The following is a 17550-nucleotide window of genomic DNA, read 5'->3' as shown; positions in this document are numbered from 1 at the left end:
GCAGTAATTATGAACGATAGCAGGGGAGAGAGAGGATATAATTGTGATTGATGGAGAGACGCGGAGGGAGGCAGGGCGGGGCGAAGGGGCTGACTTCCTTTTAATCTCGAACCTAACCCTTTCGTTCATCCATTGCCGCTTCTGCCGGTGCGTCGACGCGCGGTTTTATTACCTTCAACCGGAGCTTTCCGGAAAAAGAATTCGGTCTGCGATCGATTTTCGCGCCGATCATCGATGCCCAAATGTACAGTCGCTTGTATTTTCCCAATTTTTCACTTCATACTTTACTAAACTTAAGCAAAATGAAGTCAATCGAAGCAACTCAGTTATGGATTAATCTGCAAGTAACAAAAATACAGTGTCCATCAATTTCAAACCGAGAAATTGCCTCCTGAATCCTAAAATCTTAAAAACAACCCCTTGCGTCAACCACCATCATCGATTAAAAAACGATCTAATTCGCTCGTAGTGAAGTCATCCAGAATGTTTAATCGATTCGATCCAGCGGAATCCTCGGTTCGTGAAAACACGGGCCACTACGCAGGTTTCGACTGAGCCCGTTAATATTTAATTTGACCCACTTCCGCTTCCCTGGCGCCGTGCACAATGTCCTAAGCGCGCGGTCAGATAGGTCAAGTTTACGAGATACCCCAATTCTCTATAAACCCTTTCCGCTTAGCCGAAACATCCCGTGGTCTTGTGTTTTGCTTTTGGTTGGGGTCCTCTTCCTCTTGTTCCACGCCTACGCCCTTCCATCCGAGACCCTTCCGCTGGCTGCGCGCCGTTTCGCTCTCACCCTGCGAACACCGTCTGCAACCAACGTTCCGACAACCATCGTGGACGTGTAAATGCGATCATCCTGGTCCCCTGGAGCCGCTTCCTTGATCCTAACATTCGCCAGAGAAGATCGCCTTTCCGCGATCCAACTTTTCGATCTAGCTTGTCAAAATCAACGTTTTTCAGACTCTTTAAGTTGAGTTTTTTTCTACTCTGTGGTCTGATTGGTTAATATCCTGTAAGATAAAAATGAAAGTAAAGAATATAGCAACGTGATTTACAGAATTAATTGCAAACAATTGTTTTGAAAATCGAGGCCCTTAGAATATTTACGTCTGATTTATTATTATTAATTAGAAAATTATCCATACACAAGGTTAATTATTATTGCATAAAATACTGTCGGAATGGAAAAATGACCGTGCAGCTTCCTGATACCCGTTTCCCGTTTTATTTTCTGGAGCACGAGTAAGCAGGGCTCTGCTAGCTCCTCACCCTCGTGGGGTATTAAAGGCGGGAAGGGTCGGGTCGATATCTCCGTTACTGCCGATTCTATCGAAAATTCGTATAGGGAAGAAAAGTTTCCAAATTTCATTTGCTGCAGCTCTCGTTTTGCGCGTCTTTGCTGTAAGAGCAACGGCGTGCAAGATATCGTGCGTTTTATGGTCGTCACTCTACGCAACGCCCACCTCTCGGCCACGAATCCTGCGATGTCACTTAGATTCTCCGTCTACCCTATAGATACGCTCCAAGTTTCATCTCAATCGATACAGACGTTTTTCCGTGACGCGAAGACTGTATTTTCTTTATACCAGGTGTTTCAGAAATAAATGGCTAAACTTTGAAAGCTTATCGTGAGGATTGGAACAACAATGGGGTATTTTAAACGAACCTTGTCTTTATCATACCACTCGATTCCATAGGTGACTTTTTAAAAAATGGATATTTCCAACAGGATGTCGAATTAAATTCATATATACATATATTTTACAATGAGTTCCCTTTATTCTACTTTTCTCGACAGCGAATGGGGTTGTTTGCCACTGGCTCGGAACAAACGGAAAATTGCCTACCACCACGTACCATAATTGAAATAAATGTGCAAAATATCAGCCTGGTAAAGAATATTTTTCGACTGAAACATGAAGCTAGTGGACTATTTAGCAGCGTCGCCGAGAATTCGGTTTCGCGCATCCTGAAGGCGAGGGACCGGCACCCGGAAGCTGGAACTCGCGTCTCTTTCTCTCTCCTCTGGTTTTTTCCTCGGTCGCGTGGAGGTGTGTACGGTCGGCAGTATATATAGATACGTACACACGTGCCACGTGCTCGTTGCCGCGCTCCGTCCAGAAGTTTGCGGGGCATCGATCGCTCGCTCGCCTCCGTACACGCGGTTCTATGAGGCTCTCCTCGTGGCCCGCAGGATCTTCTGTGTGAGTGTTCCGCGCGCATGCGCCTCCGAGCCTCCGTGCTTACGCACGTGTACGCCTACAATCCTGTCGCACCGCCGTTTGCGTGTCCAATGCGTAGGGATGTGTGAAAAACCGAGGATTTTTTTTTATTTTTAGCGCGCTTAGCATGCAAGCCCAACAGTTTTAGAAACAATAAACGCGACAACCGATCCTGGACGAAGAGCTGGATTTCAACCCTCCATAAAGTAAAGGTAAAATAAAGGTAACTTTTTTGGTACTCAGGTGTGCTCCGAATATTTCTTTCAAATTTTTGAACTGAAAATCTCTTTCGAAGATTATCGATAGAGTCCTTCTAATCAAAGATGCGAGTCCATCTACAGATTCTATATTAGCAAACCAGAACAGTGGTGTTCTTAAACTTGCGACATTCAATATTCGTCAGCTAGAAAATCAGTAACTGACCATGTTCTACCTAAATTACACACGTAAACTGTCAACAAAACAAAATTCCTCCCTAAAATACCCAAAATTTCCTATCGATACTCAAATCCTAACTCTCATTTTCTACAACAAAAAACCAGATATCGCAGACGTTCGATTGGCTCCGATTCGAGAGTGTGTCGGGGCTACTTGGCCCCAAAAACCACCGAGTTCGAGTGCATTTCTGAAAACACAGCACGGATCCTCGGTTGCGCAAAGTTGAGCGCGTCACGACCCGTGCCCTTTGCACGAATCTACCCACACAGATGAGCACGGTAGCGGGGTTCCCCGAGCACGCACTTACGCACGATCGAGGCGGATCGTTCGTTCGCTGTGCGTGGCGCGCACCGTCGTCATGACGACGGGTGCCAGTGCCACGCATTGATCGCAGACTCCCGCTCGACGGTGCGTCGAGTCGAGTGCGTAGAGACGAACCTCCTGACGGAGAAGAAGGGACGTGGGCACCCTGCGCGCGGGCGCACGTACGCACAGGAAAGAGGCGCCGCTCTTGGGGATGATGTGTGCGCGATTCTGGTTCGCCTAGCTGCCTTGGGTGCCGCGCTACCCGCGCGACTTTTGCCTCTCACTTTGACCACTCTCTTGGGCTTCATGTCGATACATGCTCCTTGGACTCGAGGACTCGGTTTGGTATCGTTAGACGTTGGAGGATTCCGTTCTTTGGATCTTGGAGAGCATGCAAGAATTGCATTTAAAAAATATAGATGTCAAGGATAATTGCCAAGCTTTGGAACTCGGTTTGGTATCGTTGGATGCTGTGGATTAATTTGCTGAGGTCTGGGATGCTTTAGGACTCTTAAATACCTTCCGAAGAATATAATGCTTGACTTCTAATGCTTCTGCTATTTGGGATATAGAATTAATTAGACCTCCTCTGGTGTTCTTAGTGGTTGAGATTTGAAACGATAAACCACTTATGTTTGCCTACGTGGCACAGGTTTGTATTAACCTCTCACTTTGGCCACTCGCTCCGGCGCAATGTCGATACATAGTTGCTGGATAATTCACTTTGGTATTACTAGAACCTGTGGATTAATTTACTTAGGTCTCGAATCATTAGAGTTGTTGTACCGTGCATAATTCCTTGAATCATATGAGAACCTAAGGATGTCCAGGACAATTATCAGGCTTTGAAACTCGATATGATAGCATTATGTTCTGCGAACAAATTAATGTAAGGTTCAGAATATCAAAGTAGTTGGAGTACTATTATCATCCCCTTGCGCTGAGCCTTTATAGTATACTATAAACTTGTAGATGTCCGATTGCTATGTTCTTTTTTAGTTTCAGTAGACAAATGAACAATTATTCATCAGTCAGCTTTTCATTAAAATGTTTGTCTAGATAAGAGTTTCGCCCATCTCCGGTCGAATGGCGCGCATGTATGAGACGGCCAACTTTTTTGCCGTTTAATTCATTCCGATTTCCCGAAATGGGAAACGTTCATTGGACCGCGAAAGGTTAATATCTATATTTCACGGAAATAGCCAAGGGAGTGAACAGAGGTGGAAAGTCTTGTGTCGATTTCAACCCCATACGGGATTTACTGGGCCACGGTGTACCGTTAAATTCAACAACAGAGTTTGGCACGGAATCGAAAAGAATTTATAGCATTCCGAACGAACTACGCGATTCCGCTATTATTATTTAGATCTTGACATTCGTCAACAGAAGTTATTGTCAAAAATATTGTGCAATTAATCAACGCGGAGGCTGTTCAAGAGTTAAAAATTCCATGTATATTACCAAGAGTATCATCGTGCATCAATAATGCGATGAGCCCAGCTGTGTACACAATGTGGGCTGCTTTCGGCAATATCTCATTTAGCAAATTAATTTGTCCTCAGGTGTATCTCATGTTTTATTGCACCTCACTAATTACAGTGCCGTATGCACATAATCAAATGTGACGATATACATATACATTATTTAAAGTGTCACTAGACAAACTATGCCACAGTTATGAATTTTCAAAATTCATTATCTCAAAAACAAGAAGAGTCACTCTTTTAGAGAAACACTATTTAGATTACTTATGCTTTAATTTTTGGGAACCATTTAATGCCATTTACAATCAGAATAAAGTACCACGAGACGCAGTTCGTTTATCGATTACGATTGCTGATCATGAAACCTGAGAGTCCTGGTACCCAAAAATTCCCTCAGCCGTGTTGTCTCCCTATTAGTACGGATAATGGAGGCTCTACCGTGGCAATAACTCACCGTGGCAACTTCCTCGCATCTGCGCTCTCTCCTATCGAAACAAGACTCTGTATCCCATGATCCAGTGATCCTGCGATCCAATAGGCCCCAGATGGCACGGCTTCCGAGTTGGAAACGCAGCCGCGATCCTCAGTCTAACGCGAGACTAAGATCCGAGAAGGAAAAAGAAAAGGTGGTTTGGAGGCCTAGAGAAAGACGAAGATCCTGGGGAGGAACGGGGATTACACATTCTCTGTCGGTCAGTTCTTACAGGAAGAGGCGCGTGCTTGATCCTTGGTGGTGGGGGGGACGCGTCAGTCGAGAAAAATCAAACAGCGGGCAAAAAGCCAGAGCAGGACGGAAATTTGGGACAGCTGTTGACACACCGTGGCCAGGGAACCCTGGAAAAATCATCGACCCTGACTAGACGGCTAATTTTGGAGGATACTTGCCCAATGACGCGAGAAACGTGCACGAAACTGTGGCGAGCACCCATCGTGATCACGACACTGGAATAATTGAACCGTGCCACACTATGGCAGCCATCGACCAATTATCCGAGGTATGTTGGGAAGCTAAGAGCAAAGGTACTGAAATTACCAAATGTACCTTGCATCAACCCGAAGGGAGTGAAATATAACCATGTACAAGATTACTAAATCCCTCTCCAAATTTCAAGAAGTGATTTTTTAGGAGTAATTTTAGCTATTATTTTAATCTAAAGAAAGATCATCCAGTGGGATTTCTATTACGACAGGTAAAAAACGCAGCGAAGCTCCAACGTCGAAGACACTGATTTAAATCTTGATAAAGGAGCGAAGACGAATATCGAGCAAAGGTATGTAGGACAATACACAGAAGCAGCTCGAGTGGCTGGAGAGCCGAGAAGGTACGTGTGCTTTATACCTACGCTACGACAGATGTTTCCGATGAACGATGAGCCGGCCTAAGTAGGAGAAAATATTGATCCTGCTACTCCGGGACCGTTGGCATTAATTGCAACCTGGAATGCAACGTCGACAGATTCGAAAGATTACTCACAGAACCTAAAAATAGAGTCGTTGCGAAACGTCCGCGTCCTCGGTGAAAGCATTAGCAAAATGAAACTTCTGGCTTAGGCAAATTGCCATTAAATAAGCAATGGATATTCGAAGATAATAATAACGCGAAAGTGATATAAGCTACGAATACAAATTTTGAACAGTGAATTCACTTTTTCGATAATTATAATTTTTTGGGGACCACTAATGACCAGTAGAACAACAGTTTTGGCTAGTATACGCAATCACAAGACAGCCGACACAATGGTGGCGAGCAATCCGCCGTCACGACGTCGAGTGGAGGCACCTTGCGCCAAGGGGTGAAAAAGGGTGTCGCAGTCGCTGAAAAGTCAGTGAATTCGTCGACGGAGTGGCCCCGATGCGAGGGTGCAGGGGTTGGTTTAGGTGTAGGACCGAATCGGGGGTCCTGGTGTTCCGGATAGCTAGCGCGTGCCCTCTTCAGTGGAGTAGCCTGCCTCTGAATTACCGCGGTGCCCTATCGGAAAGGGGTTAAATGCTCTTTTCTTCCACCGTCGAGGCGTTGACCACCCTCTGCGGTGGAAAATCAACCGAGGGTTAGGTGAAACGCGCGTGACCGTCGACCGTGTCGTCGCACCGTCGCTCTGCTGTCATCGCGACGCATTGATTCCAGATTATTTACCCACACGCCAACTCCTGCCGACTCGGAAACTCAAAAAATTATTTCAGAAATACACGGAGAATATTCTGATAAATATTACAAACTTTCTACCGAAGGCAAAGCAACGTTTGTAGCCACTAAGTATTAACCCTCGCTATACGAAACATTTTTTTATGGACACCGAAAGGGGAATACTTCGTATCCACCTAAGAACAACCTATAGCGAACAATTGAATGCATAGAATATTTTCATTTTTTAAATTCGTCCAAGTTCAATTTCATAACTTCCATCTTTTTAATTCCTCGATAATGACAACCCTAACGATCAGGTAAATGGACAAAAAATTTGGAAGAAATTCAGCTCAGGTTCACACGGGAATAGACTGTCGCGCACAATACCTAGAGGAACGTTTCAGGATTTTACAGAGCTCGTCGTTCGTGTTTCCCCAAAAAAGAATCTTTCGCGGTCCAGGTGAACATCCGAGAGAAAAGGGCAAAGACACGGTGTGCAGGGATGTGTGTGTGTGTGTGTGTGTGCATGTGTGTGGAGGGCGATTTTTCATTTCTTGATGCCACGGCTCGCCGACAATAGACGCGTGTCACGATGTTGCAGCTGCCTTTGGCCACTGTATTTGTCCCGCGCACATGGCACACGGACCATAGCCGTGCGTGTTCCAGCCTCACACGAATCGATGAGGCAGCTTTTCCTGCGTCGAATTAAGCAAGAGAAGATTGGCCAGATTTTCACAGGGAGCCACGGTGTTTCGTGGACGCGGGACCCGGGGACTTCGATGCCTTCCAACTCCGGAGACTTCGTTCCGTGAGACACGCTTGGGAGCACGCAATGCATGCACAAGAATTACATGCTCATATTTGGTGAAGCCTTTTCATCGGAGGATATTGGATGGAAATTTTAACTTTGATTTATATAACTCTTGAATTTTTTGTTCCGTAGAAGGTACCATACTCGAAGATACTCAAAGAGGGTCAAAGCAAAGATGTTCTCGTCCCAATTTACCGAAACAAGGACCATCTCTGATTTTAAGTACAGAAAGATTCATACATCGATTAATATTTAAATCGGGTGACGAGCAACCCACTCCAAAAAAGACGCTTTCCCTCTAAAATTTATGCTATCGATTCGATCTGGGTCATGGTTTGCGGGAAATTAATATCGGTCAACGAAGCGTCCTTCGACTACGAAGGAAATACAGCGTCGCGACGCGGCGGTTATTACGCTCCTTTCGAACTTATTAAATGATACTCGATCTTAATGAAGTTTGCGACCAGCGAGGCAGCTGCCACTTCGCGACCCGTTTGGATCGATATTGGAAGGAATCCAAGGGACAGATAAAATCTCTGGCGGATTTTGTCCTATGGCAAATATCGGGCCAGTCGAAGCTCGAAATGTCAGGTAGCAAAGGAAGATCAAGAACGAGCCTTGCGTCAGGGTTTCTCTGCTGAATTCTTTCGCGGTGGATTAACCTAATCCGAACGATTCATTCCAAAGGTTTTCAATTGACCAATTCGCTAAATTATAAGTTTCTCCCAATGACTGAAGACTAATATATTTTGCTTAATTTTAGTTTGGATAGCACTGTACTTCAAAAAATCATCATCGATCATCTTTTCGGTGCAAAGTAAAATAAAATATTTTCTACCGAAGCATTTACTCTCGAACATCTACTATCTGAAACAGAAGCACACGCGTGCACGTCACGAACGAACGCTTTTGAGTCGCGGGTGCATTTGTCACACGTCGAGGAACACGTCCCTCGTTTTCGTTCGGGGGTCCTCAACCGTGTGCCCCCGTGGATTGAGAATCACTGATCGAACGCAACACATAATGCTCCTATGGCCGTTGTAGGTACAGCCGAGGAGGTTCCCACCACCTACCTGGTCTCGATAAACTGATTTATTTCGACATTATTGTACGGCCAAAGTCGCATCTGTTCCGACGAATTTCGTGCTCCGAGAGTAAGGAAAAAGTCCGTGATTCCTGATGGTTGTCGGCGAAATCTCGACACTGCGAATTGTATGAGGTGTACCCTAACACGTGGAACCCACTTGAGTTACCCAGAACACTGAAACAATTAACGACAACTGATTTTAAAAGTAACGAAGTTGTAGTAAAAGATGAGTGAACGATCCTTTTACAGAGAAATATAGTCAGATTCTTTAACTTGGTCACTGCGGGACATCAAGGCTCTTATCCCTGTAATCAAATATATCGAACACTTGTCGGGACACAATAGGACTCGGATGGCGCTGACATTGATGAGCGTTTTCTGAGGAAGAACAGATATGGGCAAAATTATATCGGGATAATGGCACCATCGTCACCTTCTTTTTTGTCCAGGCTAAACTTCTTGTCACTCTTCAACTGTAATTTGAAAATAATTATAACAACTAAAATCTACTCGTATCAGATTGAGATTTTCTTCGTCACTCTGATAAAATCATGCACCACTTTAATCATCATTTGTACCGGTTCCGTGTCCCTTCCTAGAAGAAACCGCATTAATTTCTATCTGCATGGGCCAACTATTGTTATGTTAATCGCGACGGGGTGCCTACCATCATCCACTGAATGTTTCGCGATCCGTCTCCGCGGTGTTCTCGATTAAATGCGTCCCTGACGTCGCATGGGAAAATCAACTGCGAGAACTTTCCACCGGGACGAGTCTCAGCATCGTTTTACCGCACTGGTGTTCCGCTGGTGTTTTTCCTTCTCTGTTTTTTTCTTTTTTTTTCAAAGAGCCCAGTCAACAGGGAAGTTTACGCGGAGCCGCAAGTTCCAACCCTTTGACTTTCGAGCGACGCGGAGTTTCACGTTATCTTCTCTCGAAGGGACGAGCCCGATTAATTAAGCGTGTAACTCGCGCTATAATCACTGTCACGCGACGGATTTATGAGTCAGATGAAGATTAAACGACTACTCTAAGTAGTTTGAATAATTCGTGTTATTATCGAACCATTTTTTAATAGCAGAAAATTCTCAGCAATCTTTTCTCGTAGAAATAATCGTTTAAGAGTTTCAGGGTGCATATGTTATTTTCAACCTCTATTCGAACTCGAGGGACGTGGTTGGAGTATAAAGAGTGATGCTTAACCAGCGCGCACTATGCGTCCGAGTTAAACGACATCTGTCTTAACAGGCGAGTTTAAAATTCTCTGAATATACCCACATTGCCAGTCACAGGGGTATTTGTTAAAAAAAAAATCAACCCGTATCCGCGGTCTGTTCCGTGTCGTCACCTTGGGTAAACATCAAACTGCTCGGTAGGTGATAGAGGATACCCTCATGGGCCACTTAGGAGCAGTGTCTTCCGATCCTTCGATGAATTTTTTTCATCGCGATCGACGATCGATTCTTGTATGCATCGTTCCATGCGAATTTGGAAATTCACACGAAGGAATAGGCAATCAACATACAGTGGAACATTAATTATTGGAAATAGTAGGCCGTGGAGAGGCAAAATGTTGGCGTTTTTTAAATGAATCCTAAAGAGTTAGGATACGGAAAATTATACTATGATTATTAATTGAGTTCCCATGCTAAATGTGACTGAAATCACTCGGAAGAAAATGGGTCATGAGATTCAAGATGTATGGATACGTTGGTTCCCTTTAAAAAAAGTTGTGAATGACTCGGAGAGCCGAAAAATGTATCCGGTGTCCCAAATTCGCCTCGGGACGTTTTGCGCGAGCGCGATCCACGCGTTTCCCGTGGAATTAGAGTTCAATTTGTGAGCCACCGAGTTTCTTTTCCGGGACTCGTAAAAAAAACTCGTAAAACGTGGCTTTGCTTCCCCCAGATCTACCGACCTCCTGCCAACCAATCCGCGTCCCGAGATACGACGCTCTTCCTCGGTTTCCCCTTCGTTGTCGCTAACGATTTATTTCGACGAGCCTCTCGGATTCGATATCAACGACTTTTCGGGCCCGGAGGCGAGCTCTAACCCTTCCCCAGGAGTTGCCTGTCTGTCACTCGCCGCTGAGATCACGGAGGTAAGGAAGCGTTACGGGCGACACGCGCGGCAAACGGTGGTCCTCTCTGCCCGCTTTGTGGCTGGGTGTTCGTACCCGAAATTTGGGTTACCGAACCCGATTAACCCCTTTGCACGACGATCGTGAAGGCGACCTGCTCGACCGTAAGCAATCGACGCGGCGACGGCCAATGGAACTTCTTTCTCCTGGCACGATTGAAATAGGTACTTGATATGCCATGAAAATAGTACATTTTGTATTATGTGGAACTTTTGGTTTAAATAAAAATTGTGTTAGAAAATTCTTATGTACATAATATGGATAGAATCTTAACCATGACAAACATAGAAGAAATGTTCAGCGAAACTTGGGACGCAAAGGGATTAATCAGAATTCCGTCGAAATATAACAGGATTCTCATACGAGGAGGATTGCGCAATCGCGAGCAACGCGAGGAAACGAAGAATGTTGCGAGCGGAGTGCGTAGCGAAAAAGAAGAAACCGAAGAAGGCGAGAGGTTCGCTTTCGGTCGAAGCAGGTTCGCAGCATCCCCTTGTTGCTTAGGCATCGCGCGAGGGGTTGCACAGGCCGTCCGCGAATGCGCCTGCGCAGCCTCCGCCATCCGTCCATCCCCGCGATCGTCCCCCTCTCGGCCGTCACACGAAACGCATCGAAATCTTTCGTACTCCGTCTTGTACTCGGTCAACTAACTCGCTTACCTCTCCCTCTGGTTTTCTCTCTTTTTCTCCCGCCGTTTGGCGTCTCGCTCGTTTGTTCTCGGCGCAGACAGAAGGGCGGGAGAGAGATAGGGTGAGAGAAAGAGAGGGAGACCGTGCACGAGGCGTACGCTCGGGTTCCCCTTTCCCTTTCCCTTTCCCTTTCCGGCCCGATGGTCCTGGGTTATATCCTGGGTTCCCGCCATAGACGAACGGGATGACATCCGAGAATTGCCGAACGATCCCGAATCGCGACGACGGCCGAAACGCGGGCAGCTGCGACTCCGGACGGACAAAGAATACTCTTGGAGCATACAGTCACCGCGCGGCGAGCACACTCACCACGGGCCAGTCCGCCGAACCAAAGGTATAGTGTTTTGATGTGCGTCGTCGGTGCCGGCCGACGTCTGCTCGCGTCACGTTTTACTCGGTCTCTACACCAAGGATAACGGTGTGTGTGCACGGTGAAGCTCGAACGTTGCAACCCGGGGAGCGAGTGGATAAACGAAAGAAAGCGCGTGCGAGCGAGTGAATCGGTGGGAGAGAAAAAAAGGAGAGAGAAAGGGGAACGGAACGGGTGGCGCTTGTGTGCGTGGGTGCGTGAGTGGAGTAGAAACACGAATATACCGGTGGGACGTCGACGCTCAACTCCTAGGCGATTGCTCGATCGTGCGGTGGAAAAAGGAAGACGTTTTACTTGGCGCCGGATTAGGAGTATTCTTGACCCCCTCGGGCTACAGGTACTGTGAGGCCCACATATTTTCAAAAGGAGCAAACAAGTGAACGAAAGATTTCAATTTGTTTCCGCCAACCTAACTTAAATTCAAATTGGAGCCCGTTGCTTCAAAATAAATTACTCCAAAAGTATTCTTAAATCGCGGGTACTCGGACTTGCTCCGTTTGGCTATAGTCATCGATAGGTTATGCCTTAATCCGAGCCTGCGTTTACCGATAGCCCCGAGCACACGTGTTTGTCCGGCGTGGTACACTCAGGGTGTCAGAGAAGACGGACCGCGGGGTGACTGGTTGTATATGCATATGCACGGTGACACGAAACGGGAAAACAGTGGGGAAAAAGAGCGAAAGCTCGCGGTGAAAGCGAATCGAAGGGACAGAATACGGGGGGAAGGTAGACCGGGGACAGTGTCGTTCGGTTCCCACGACGCGAGTTGTTCGTTCGTCGCGCGTCGATACCGGTGATCGTGGATGAACGTTCGCTTTTTTCGAAAGGAAAATTTGGAATGTAAGCGGCGGAACAACGGCAACGGCAGTGGCTGCGCGGCTGCAACGACAGCGACAGCGACGACGGCGACGGCGACGGGGCGACCGGACGGGTGGAGTGTGCAGCAAGAGGGAGGGAGCGCGCGCGGAGGATCACTCTCGCTTTCGTTCGGGCTCTCCGTCTCTCTTTCTCTACCCTGTCCCTCTCTCAAACCCACTCTCTTCGCCTCTCTGACGCTGCTCTCTGACGCTGTTCGCCGACGGAAAGAGAAAGGGAGACGAAGAAGGAGAGCGAGAGAGACGCGAGAGTAGCGTCGCGCGGAAACAGAGCCGGAGCGCGCGCAGCCTGCGCAACAAAGAGAGAAAACAGCTCGACCAACCGAAGAAACCGGGAAGGAGAAGGGTAAGTGCGTGAGCCAGTAAACGTTTCCGTGGATGTTCGATGCGGACGATACGAATCCGTTGGGTAAAACGATGCGTTCCAATTGCTTCGACGAGATTTCGTTTGATTTAATTTGATTTATTTACACCGGGGAACGAACCTCCCCCTCGATACCGAAAACTAATACGAACAACGGAAAACGAGAGAAAAGCGGAGCAAGTATACGAAAGAACGCCGAGGGGTACACAAAGATTAAAAAGTAATAAATCACGCATGGAGGTGGCCAGCGAAAGTTTAAATAACGGGACTGAACCATGAGAAATGAGTCGACGAATTACAAAATACTCCGAATTAATGAATATTTACTAAGTTTATCGTGTTAAGAAAAAGAGAGTTTTTTAAATCAGGAACACGAGATGCTTTATTGTCGTCGTCGTTGTTGTTGACACCGTTCGGGGATATCCCGAGCGAAACATGCACGGTGTCGAGCAAAAGCACCCAAACGACACGGAGAGGCGCGTGTCCGATGTGTAATCCCCCTCCCCCTGAAAACGACCATGCGGAAGTTCCTACCCGCGGCACGTTTCCGTCGTCCTGGCCTCCTTGCTACGTCCGCCGATCATCACCACCGCCATCGCCATCGGCACCACCTCTACCACAATCTCACCACCACCACCACCACCACCACCACCACCATCGTCACCGCCACCACCACCACCACCGTCGCAACCGCCACCACTACCATTGCCGTCAACGCCTCCTGCTAGCCGGCGGCGATGCACGGTAGTGTCCTCGAGCACGGCGTGCACGCATCGTGCTGCGAATGTTTCACGAGTCTCGCGCCGGTGCGTCAGACAAAAACGCGTTGTGTCGTCTCGTGAGACGAGTGACGGGCCAAAGTGCATCCCTTCGAGAGTTCCCCGGTGTTTTCGAGGCTCTCGGGGCTCAGACGCTTCGTCGATGCCACGCGTAGTGTATGGGAAACAGGTTCTTAACGTTCATTCTCTTCTATACCCGTGCTCCGATAAAACGTATACGTTATACACAGTGAGCCCCGAAAGTATTTTGTACCCTTGCCCCGTTGCGAGATGTACAGGGTGGTTCTGGAAACTGGAACGTACCGCGGCTCGTTTCCAACGCTTACGTTACCCGTGAAAGTGAACTGCAAAGTGAACGTAAATTATTTAACAGTGAATGCATAATATAGCATCGCATACCCCTAGTAATCAGTGAACGTGTCGCCAATGTTGTCTCTTCACATTCGTCAGTGAAAGTGTACTCCAATCGCTCGTGGTTAGTGAATGTTGCGGATGAATACGAGCATTGGCAATTATTCGTCGCTCCGTTTTATTTTTTAGGGTTGATTATCGAAAACCTAGTATTGGCTGGGTTTGCTTTTGTTTTCAAGGGTGGTTTGTGAACGTTGTGTCTTCAAAGTTAAGCGTGAGCGACGAATAGCTGCGAGCCGCATTCACTGATTACTTGTGCGAAGTTAGGCATTCGTTACTAATTGTTTACATTCTCTGCTGCGAATCTCTTTTCACGGTTGAGGGAAAAATTGGTACGGGGAAGCATCGGAGAGGGGTTGACTATCTTTCGACAATGCATTTGTTTATTACGGAGCAACGATACCAAGTGCAATATTCAAATGGAGTTATACGTTTTTGTTGCGTAAATCTATTCTTTTCTTCTGTAAGCAAAATTAGTAGATGGTTATTGTTCATACAGGGTGTTATATACTTATTGTGGTAGAATTACTTACACATTGAACGTTCAAGTATTCCGGTGTTAAACTGTGGGTCGCGACCCGTCGGAGGGTCATGTTAAAACTCTTTGGAGGTCACAGACAATTTTAAAAAACAAATTTATTTTCGTTATTGTGGAATATCAAGCTATTTTTCCTGTGTATATACAACATAGTAGTATAACGATTATCGTTATAAATCAGATTAATAGAAACCAAATCCATATTGCACTTGTACCCTCTGCAACATAAACAAAAATTATCAAGATGATCCTCATTGTAGACTTCACCTTGTCCCAGTATTAATTATTTGTTCTTCGCCTGGAAATGTTATAGCTTGCCCCAGTTTCCAGAATCACTCTGTACAAGAGAATAATTCATCGTACGTTCGAGATAACCTCATGTACATAATTATATGTTTCAAGTTAAGCGAAAGAATGCGTTGAAAAATATTGAATATTTAACCCCAGGTACTCGTGCTCCGATTTTATAGTACTCCAAAATCTAAGTCTTCAGTTTTGGAGGCTAACTTGTTGGAGTCAAACTTGTAGTTAGATCGATACCAATTGTAGTTCAAATTTCCTGCATCCTGTTTTTAAGGCACAGCCATATAAAGCATCGTTTTATTTAGCTTGAGTTTTTCATCGTTAATCCCTGCATACTTGCACACATATTTGCTCGAGCGTATTACGTTATCTTAATCGCAAGATAGAGATGGGCAAAATTTCCCCCGAATAATAGATAATGAAACACGAACCAATCTATTCGTGATATCGTATTCGTCCGATTACGAAACACTCCACTTTATAAATCAAACTCCAATTTTCATTTAATCCACAACTAATTGTTTATCTTTTATTGCGGATCTCTTCTTACTGGAGGTCTGCATCGCGATTAGAATGTTGCCCCCATCCCCGTCGGAGCGATTAGTTATTCACCTACATGTTGCAGTGGGTGAAGGTATGAATAGTTCCAGGACTCACTGTACGTAAACGTGTAGATCCTTTTATTTTGTTTTTCTCCTCGATTGCGCGTGAAGCCTAGCCTAGCCTAGCCTGGCCTGGCCTGGCCGGGTAGAACAAACGACGCTTTGGTAAACACCATTATCGACTACGGAGTGTGCCGTTCGTCGAACGTGCAGAGGAGAGTTCGGTGCCGTACGCGCCTAGTGGTGAACGAAACAGTTTTCCTTTAGGAAAAAGAAAAGAAAGAAAAGAAAAACGCTCAGAGCTTCCCTTCCACCCTTGGGTGATACCGTGCGCGTGTTTCTCGAGGTGCATCGTTGTAACCGCGTGGTGTGGCACGCTTCGCCAAAATTTCCCCGTCGAAATTCACCGCACACTCCAAGTGCCATCGGAAGTGGGATATTGTGTGGCCACTGCTTGAGTACACCGCGAGGATAAAGCACGAGCAATTCCACCGTGATGTATATATACATTTGTGTGTATGTGCGAGTGCATGGGTACAAAGAGAAAAACGCGGCCCGTTAACGACGTGCAATTTGCAGTTTACGCGATAATAATCGACGCGTACACACGCGATCGGCTTCGGGATCGTTAGGGCTCGCCTTCAACGCCGAATTAGTCCGTGCTTGGACGAAACGATCAATTTCCACGAGCTAGTCGTTCGACGATACAGCCGTTTAACGGAATCGCGACGTCGGGGTTTTCCTCGGGGGCAAACGTGGGCAGGATCATCTGTGGAATTAGCAACGGTACACGACATTTTCGGTATTAGTTTAGTTTAGTTTGGAGTTCTAAAACGTATCGAATTTTCTCGCCTGTGATATATAGAATTTTTAACCAACACTTGGGTTCTCAACGTAGCTTTACGTTGTGAAACAAAGTGGCGGACTCTTAAATATGTCCCTCTTGTTCAAGAAAATTTAGAAACATCGATGCCTTGTACATAGAAATCGCCACCCTCAAGATACTTACATATCAAAACAAAGGCCAACATATACATATACGACGACTGTTTTTTAATACTATTCTTTGAAACATATCAAGCTTAACATTTGCTTCTAATCGCTTATATTTCAAATAAGTTATTTACCACCCCCTTCGTTTAATTTTTTTGAGCAGCGAACATCAAACCGGTGCCGCGCGCGCATCGACGCGACAGCTATTAATTCAGCGCAAAAGAACCGTGACAGAGGGTGTACAATTTTGATCTATAGCAATATTTCCCTCCTGTTATGTTCGATAACAGTCTGGAAAGTAATTAACGGGCGATTCTAACGACCGAATGCAAAATCTTGCCCTCCGTTTCGCCGTCGCGAACGCGATCAATTCTCCTTTCTCTTTCGCTCTATCCCCGTCTCCTTTTTTTTTTCCTCGGTTCCCTTTCCCGTGGGTGTTCCTCCTTTTTTGCGTCGGCGAGCCGCGTTAGGGGAGGTGGGGGAGAGGGCGAATTTCGACCTACTCGCTCCAAGGAACGGCGGAACGGATCGGAATGGACGAGGAACCAACGTCGTGGACCGCGAGAACAACGGACGCCAAGAGATTTACGGGCACGCACAGTATCCCTTTTACCCGTTCCTCGGATTCGTTCCTTCTTTTTCCCTCCAGGTCTGGCCTCAATCGGTCCTAGCTGTCGATGGTACGCCGCATAGTGGTTAAAAAGATCGAAAATCCTAAGCTTTTGTTTAACCTCTTTAGGGATATTGGTACACGTGTACAATACACATAGTTGCTTTTATATTAAAATTATCACTATTTACTATCACGCTACCTTTTGTAATCGAGACATATACTATATTAAAGTGAGACGTCATATTTGTATGTTAATTTGATTTGTGTGTATTCGATTAGGGCAACAAAAAAATCCATTTGAAATTCATCCCTTAAGAGGCTAATGTCTTCGTTGCATAAATGAATGTATATGAAATGATGCAACGTATATGAAATTAACGTCTAGAATAATACATAT

At 46.0% G+C, this 17550-nt stretch overlaps 1 protein-coding gene across 6 annotated transcripts in view; it reads left to right on the top strand.

Annotated features, from left to right (window-relative positions):
- Positions 1–11211: 11211 nt before the first annotated feature.
- The window catches only part of LOC128888913 (methylcytosine dioxygenase TET-like), a 117577-nt gene continuing 111238 nt past the window's right edge, over positions 11212–17550 (top strand). The window contains exons 1-2 of one of the 6 annotated variants that reach the window (XM_054146123.1): positions 13105–13862; positions 15659–16045. The gene's annotated coding sequence lies outside the window, so the exon portion shown is untranslated. The other 5 variants (XM_054146124.1, XM_054146125.1, XM_054146120.1 and 2 more) reach the window with 5 other exon arrangements.

Source organism: Hylaeus anthracinus, unplaced genomic scaffold (genome assembly GCF_026225885.1).
Source record: "Hylaeus anthracinus isolate JK02 unplaced genomic scaffold, UHH_iyHylAnth1.0_haploid 11994, whole genome shotgun sequence".
Taxonomy (NCBI): domain Eukaryota; kingdom Metazoa; phylum Arthropoda; class Insecta; order Hymenoptera; family Colletidae; genus Hylaeus; species Hylaeus anthracinus.
The sequence above is the reverse complement of the archived record's forward strand: the minus strand, read 5'-3'. Positions and strand labels throughout refer to the sequence as shown.